At 37.1% G+C, this 7,263-nt stretch overlaps 3 non-coding genes and 1 pseudogene across 3 annotated transcripts; 1 reads left to right on the forward strand and 3 right to left on the reverse strand.

The window, feature by feature from the left end:
- Nucleotides 1–347: 347 nt before the first annotated feature.
- trnal-aag (transfer RNA leucine (anticodon AAG)) lies at nucleotides 348–429 on the reverse strand. Its single transcript has one exon. It is a non-coding gene; the product is annotated as a tRNA-Leu (tRNA).
- Nucleotides 430–1,810: 1,381 nt separating this feature from the next.
- trnat-agu (transfer RNA threonine (anticodon AGU)) lies at nucleotides 1,811–1,884 on the forward strand. The gene has a single exon. It is a non-coding gene; the product is annotated as a tRNA-Thr (tRNA).
- A 256-nt stretch (nucleotides 1,885–2,140) lies between these two features.
- On the reverse strand, nucleotides 2,141–2,222 carry trnal-uag (transfer RNA leucine (anticodon UAG)). Its single transcript has one exon. It is a non-coding gene; the product is annotated as a tRNA-Leu (tRNA).
- A 306-nt stretch (nucleotides 2,223–2,528) lies between these two features.
- Nucleotides 2,529–7,053, reverse strand: LOC107554298 (uncharacterized; annotated as a pseudogene).
- Between the last annotated feature and the right edge of the window lie 210 nt (nucleotides 7,054–7,263).

The following is a 7,263-nucleotide window of genomic DNA, read 5'->3' on the forward strand; positions in this document are numbered from 1 at the left end:
TGGGGTTCATGGATTGTAGATTGTATTTGCACAACATGCCTTGTGGTTAATGCATTTATTAGTAAGAATTGCTGAAACAAACAAAATGGCGGTCTATGAAGGGATGAATGGGCTTCCCAGGCTGCGTAAACTCACTTGTTAGTTATCTTAATGGGAAATATGAAAACATTTAGATTTCTGGAGCAGTGCTATTGTAATGCATCCTGACAGCACATGTGCCGACAATACAATTTCATAATACTTTTAGCACTAGACTAAGTAAATATCGTGTGTCTACTTATGTTGCCTTACTCGGTATACTTTGTAAGATGACATCAAAAGGTAGTAGTACAAAGGGAAAAAGTGTTTGGCAGCGGTGGGATTCGAACCCACGCCCCCGAAGAGACTGGAGCCTTAATCCAGCGCCTTAGACCGCTCGGCCACGCTACCGTTGAGAGTCAATGCAATTTGACTCTCAATAAAGAAAGTTGTATTATTTTATTATTTATTAAACCACTGATGTTTTATCAATCACATATTTTATTATACTTATCATCAAAGTGACAAAACCGTTATATTTGAAAAAGAATATAATATTTATTTCGAAAAATACACTTTTGGAGTTTAAGACATGATTACTTGAACCACTAGATGTCGCTATATGCATGTAGTATTCATATGGTTTTCATCAGATAAAAAACTTTACCATAACACAAAATGAATGGGACGTGGAAAACCACGAATTCAAGTGACGATGTTTAAACCTCAAACATATTTTTTTACATAATGTAATGTAACAGAACTGTGCTTCATACACCCACTTCAAAAAGTCGCTTTGGATAAAAGCGTCTGCTAAATGACTAAATGTAAATGTAAAAAGTGTACTGATCAGTTCTGATAGGAGATTTTGTATGACCATTTCTAGAACAGTAATTTAATATTAGTCTAAATGGAATTCTTAAGAGCAATTCGGTGTAAATACGTGTTATTTACACGTTTTGCGAGTAAGAGAAATTCACTCAGCTTCCGTCTGATTTAGCCCCTCCGCCTGACTCATATTAGGTTTTCTAAATAAATAAACGCATCTTTTAGGTGTTTTTATAAAATAGTTTAATGAAAACCTGAAATGGGACTTATATCTGTATTAATTTTACGGTTACACGAATAAATAGCGAAAAGGCCATCGGTTTCAAAATCCACCAATGGGATCGCAGGAAACGCCAGCATGTTAGGTCTAAAAGAAACTGAATTAAAAAGCTATAGTTTAACTTTTAAAAAACGTTAAAACGCTTCTCTTGTACTAGTCATTGAATGTATGACTACATACGCGATGTGTACTTTGAATTCTTTTGAACGAGTTAGAATCACAACCATGATTGAAAATACTTGCGCGGTTTAACAAAAGCTTTCCGAGCCCTTGACTGAAGTACATTAGTAGGTTAATTGCTCACCTGTACATTTAGAAGTGAGGTTTCAGAACGTGATAATAGGATATATGCGTGTAGGGTGTGCAACACCTTATCGAATCTTATCTGAATCTTCAGAATTGATTGAACCTGGTTAAAGTAAGATATATGATCTGTATATAGATTTTCTATTAACGGTTATTTATAAAGGCCGCCATATTGGATTGATGAAAGCAGGTCCATGAACACTCGGCAGCAAGCAGACTGTATGTCTGCAACCCTAGTTTTACGCTTGTATGAATATCTGTATCTGCACTAGACTTCAGCAGATGATTTAGCAAAGGATGGCAAATCCGCTGTCTCTACACACACACAATGATCATTATGTGTATTCCAAGAAAATACCTTTAAAGAAAGCGCTCGCTGGCGCCGTGGCTTAGTTGGTTAAAGCGCCTGTCTAGTAAACAGGAGATCCTGGGTTCGAATCCCAGCGGTGCCTTTTGAGATTCGCAAATCGTGATTCTTGTGTAAGTATGACTGATAAGGAACTAGATAAAGAGCTCAATCATGTTTTTTTTAATGGATTTTGTTAAAAAGATGACCAGTTGCAAGTTACAAATTGGAAGCTATATTTCTGAAGACATATCTACAGATAATAGCTAAAAGTTGAAGTTCTGTGCTCTTTGATACATCCGGAAATTGACTGTTTTAGTGACGTGATAGTTTCTTAATTTAAAATAATTAGAAAACAGTTTTGGCAGCGGTGGGATTCGAACCCACGCCTCCAGAGAGACTGGAGCCTAAATCCAGCGCCTTAGACCGCTCGGCCACGCTACCCTATGCGACCAGGAAAAACAATGCTATACAAATTAATAAACGGTTAATGTGAATTAACAGACGAAATAATTTGCTTTTCAATAACAGTTTTCTTTATATTACCTGATGGTGCCCACATACTTTCTTCTGGGATAAATTCGTATGAAACAATAATATGAATCAGATAAACAAACCAAAGTAGTTTTTATGTGACCATATCCTTTATTCTGGCCTCAAGATTTGTTTGGTTTAAAGAATACAAATCTAGCTACATATTATAAATAAGGCCATGATTTAATATATCTAATATGTAATGTGTACTTTATCTTATAAATTATACATCCTTTTGATAAGAAAACGTGAATGTAGGAGTAAATTATTAAGATGCTTTTTTTCACTGATTTTGTTTAATTTGAAGTCAGGGAGCTGGAGCTGCATGGCGGAAAGGATCATATAGATCTTGACTGAAGTCATATGGGTCGTAGGTTGGAACTGGAGCATTTAGGATTACTTTGTTCTCCGTTTCTTTTTCCACCTTTCCACTGGCAGTGCTGGTGATGGTTCGATCATCTTAACTGGCCTGGGAGGATTGTCGATTCAGGTCAGGGTCCCAGTAAGGGTCCCAGTCATACTCCATTCCTTTGATAATCATTGGAGAAGGGGGTGGTGGAGGTGTGAACGTCACTGGTTCTGAGGCAGTTACAGGTGGAGAGAGCGACTTCTGGACAGGGCTGAGTTTGCAGATTGGGTTGTAACGTGGATCTCAAAGTACAGGTACACCACCAGCGGGAAGGTACACAATATGTGGCTTGCATTGGGGGTCTTTTGAATTACACAGGTACATAACATCCATCTTGGAGACAGGTGATAAAGTAGGGGGTGGAGGCGTCAACTTTAGTTGGAGGCCGAGGCTATTCTGGTATTTGAATGCATCAGGCCCATACGCGAGCTCCAGATGTCGCATCTGCTGGTAAAGCATTCGAATTTTGTCTATCTCATAGAGCTGGAAGAGAGACAGAGAAAATACAGCTTCTTTGTGCATTTTAATGAACAACACTTCTATTTTTATTTATGCTGTATATTGCTTGCTGAGGAAATAACTTAAAGGGACAGTTCACCCAAAAATGCAAATTCTGTCAATTTACTTTCCCCCATGTTGCTCCAAACCAATAAGATTTTACTTAATCTTAAGTAAACGACTTCTAACGAGATCGACTTCTAACGAGCTGGCACGAGGACTAGATTAACCGCTGGGCTACATCATGTGTCATTCACCGGTGAGAAATCGTTATAAGTACTACAATATCAGGAAGGAAGATCGGGTTGTTGATGTTTGTCTGCCATCCTCACTCTGTCTGCACAGCATGCGTGAACGCGCTGATGACGTATCCTGTCTGCGCGAACCCGGTGCGCAGAGGTATGCAAATACATACGTTGACAGGCAGGTAGGAAAGCAATTAAAACACTCGGACCGAGTGTTTTGATTGGACAAACATTTCTTGATCCTACGCCTTCCACAGAATATATAAATACAGACAAATACATTTAGACCACTTAACTTAATGATTGCTATCGGGATGTGAAGAGACATTCAACCAGCATAACAAAAAATGTTTATGAAGACAATCACCTATTGCACCTTTAAGTTATTCACTTTTTTAACGTGGCTGACACTTCCTCTGAGTCGAAATAAACCAATATCCAAGAGTAATTAATTTACTCAAACAGTACACTGACTGAACTGCTGTGGAGAGAGAACTGAAAATGAACACAAGCAGAGTAGCATGTGTGCAGCGAGCCGGATAACGAAAGTACATGCCCACTGCTGGAGCAGTTCTCCTTCTCGAGTCAAGAACCGGTTGCATCGGTTTTCGGATCACCGATACACTCAACCGAGAACCGTTTCTTTCGGACACGTCCGATTTGAGAACCGATGAGCTGATGAAACTGCGCATGCGTGATGCAGCGTGAAGCTACCGAACAGATTGCCTACTATGACTGACAAAGCACGTCTGAACCGAACTGGTTCTTTTGGACAACTGATTCTGTGCTAATGTTATGAGCGCGGGTAAACCGAAGACTTGAATGAAGGGCAATCTGGCGAAACGTACGTTTATTTAATAACAGATAAATCGCAATGGATTATGTATAGTAAGTGGATTATGGTTTCTGCGCTGATGACAACTAATTTATTTAGGCTACTTTGTATCTTCAAGACTTAAATCCTCGTATGCACATCACTGCCCGTTACTGTATTTGGGAGCTTAGTTGCAAAACTTAATTGTAAACGTTTCAGATCATGATTATGTTTTAACTGACTGAAGTTATCATTACTGACTTTATATATCTGAATGTGTATTTCCATCCCGGCCTGGGACGATAGACTCGATATCATTACGTCATCGCGAATGACGTCATTACGTTAGGGCATAAAAGAACCGATGAACCATTTTTTTTACCGGTTCATTAAAACGAACTGTCCGAAATAACCGGTTCGCGAAAAAGAACCGGACTTCATCACTACAAAAACACATGAACGCGCTCCGGCAGACCAGAGGCTACGATGAGAGACGGCGTTGGTGGAGGGTTGAATGCAACGTAGTGTTAATTTTGTAAGCTATTTTCATTTTAGTCTTAGTCCCGGGCTAAAATGTCCTTGTTAGTTTTTATCATATTTAGTCAACCTTATCCTATTTAGTTTTAGTCAAGTTTTAGTCGACTAAAAGTCTTAACATTTTAGTCTAGTTTAGTCGAAGAAAACCTGAAGTATTTTAGTCTAGTTTTAGTCGAAGAATACCTGAAGTATTTTAGTCTAGTTTTAGTCAAAGAAAATCTAAAGTATTTTAGTCTAGTTTTAGTCGAAGAAAATCTGAAGTATTTTACTCTAGTTTCAGTCGAAGAATACCTGAAGTATTTTAGTCTAGTTTTAGTCAAAGAAAATCTAAAGTATTTTAGTCTAGTTTTAGTCAAAGAAAATCTGAAGTATTTTAGTCTAGTTTTAGTCGAAGAATACCTGAAGTATTTTAGTCTAGTTTTAGTCAAAGAAAATCAAAAGTATTTTAGTCTAGTTTTAGTCAAAGAAAATCTAAAGTATTTTAGTCTAGTTTTAGTCAAAGAAAATCTAAAGTATTTTAGTCTAGTTTTAGTCAATTAAATATTAGGTCACCTTTTCGTCATTCTGTATAATGGTTAAACTGATAAAAAATAATTTTTTTTCTCAAAATTATAATCGTAATGATTGTTGTCATTTAAGAAATGTACTTTTGCATTTCAGGTATTGCACTTTCACCAGTAAGCACAAATCAATAGAATGTGGACACATACATGGTGTATTTTACCTCATCTAGTGTACTGATTTATTATAGGCTTTTTAATTTATAAATCAACACCAAAGACTTATGCAATCTCTCTGTCTACATTATGAAAACGGCTAAAACAAGCGAAAAATATTATAACAGTTAAATTCCTAGTAATTCCACTAATTCCAGAATTGCAATAGTCTATTTCTCTATTAAAACAACAGCGATTGAGTAAGTGTATTTATTCAGCTATCACAATGGCAAACAATACAGTGAAATCTCATGACAGAACACGCTTTCATTTAGATCCAGCTGGTTTGTTTTTCAGATCATCTGCGGCGGCGCTTCCGCAGTGAGGAGTGAGCGCGGGCGCATGGTTGCCAGATTGCTTAAAATAAACAAAACACACCGGGCAGAAAATGTATAATGTAAATGCGAATCTCTGATTCGGGGATTAGAACTCTTGATATCTGGCAACCGCACTCATGAAAGCTGGCGTAGAGCAGTCTGCAATAACATTTTGTCTCCTTTTTTGACGAAAATAAAAAGGTTTTTGGTAAAGTTTTTATCTTTTTGAATACATTTTAGTCTCGTCTTATTTCGTCAACGAAATTGCATGTTGATATAGTCTTAGTTATCGTTTATTGACCTTATTGTCGTCTTGTCTTGGGAAAAAAGCTTCTCAACGAACATTTTTCGTCATAGTCTTCGTTAACGAAATTAACACTAGCATGGAGGTATGCAAATGCATATATTGACAGGCAGGTAGGACAGCCTATCGTAGCCTTCGGACTGAGGGATGTGATTGGATGGACATTTCATGTGCATATAAATACATTAGATTAGACCACTTAAGTGATTGCTATAGGGCTGTGAAGAGACTTTCAACCAGCATAACAAAAAATGTTTTTGAACCAAATCACCTACCCTGCTTTTAACCAAAGACTTTTCCATGTTTGGAACAACATGAGGATGTAAATGATGACAGAACTTTCTATTTTGTTTGAACTATCCCTTCAATAACTTAAAAGTTAATTATAGGATAGGGGGAAAAAAACTAATATTGTTCTTCTTACCCCTTCAGTGTGCCCAATACTGCTGTAATAACGATAGTAGGACTGAAAGTCTGGATTATTGTGATACCAGTTGGGGTCAGCGGTTCTTCTTGGACGTGCATGTGCCAGAAAATCATGGGCATGTTCAGAGTCAATGCTGACAGCTGGATTAGATGCTGCAAGAGAAATTAGTACTAATGTATGAGTCAGATTACATTTTTGATGGAATAGTCTAGAAGACAAGTATATTATGTGAATGGTTTTGCACTGGCAAAAGTGAAGGCACTAAATGTTGTCGTGCTTTTGAGATATTTTAGTCTTACATTTGTCTTTGGAGACTTTTGTTAAGGATGTTGCCTGCGACACTGCGGAAATATTAAAAAGTTAATAAATGTTTAGCTGAATATTTATTTCATAAAGAAAAGTTTTGTAAATAATCATACCTGGCAGAATTACCAAGCAGTGCAGAGCCCCATAAAGGCACAGCACAGACGCCATCTGAAAACAGATTTGTTTTTAAATATTAGGTCACCTTTTCGTCATTCTGTATAATGGTTAAACTGATAAAAAATAATTTTTTTTCTCAAAATTATAATCGTAATGATTGTTGTCATTTAAGAAATGTACTTTTGCATTTCAGGTATTGCACTTTCACCAGTAAGCACAAATCAATAGAATGTGGACACATACATGGTGTATTTTACCTCA

This window comes from Sinocyclocheilus grahami, unplaced genomic scaffold, assembly GCF_001515645.1.
Source record: "Sinocyclocheilus grahami isolate Dianchi unplaced genomic scaffold, SAMN03320097.WGS_v1.1 scaffold497.1, whole genome shotgun sequence".
Lineage (NCBI taxonomy): Eukaryota > Metazoa > Chordata > Actinopteri > Cypriniformes > Cyprinidae > Sinocyclocheilus > Sinocyclocheilus grahami.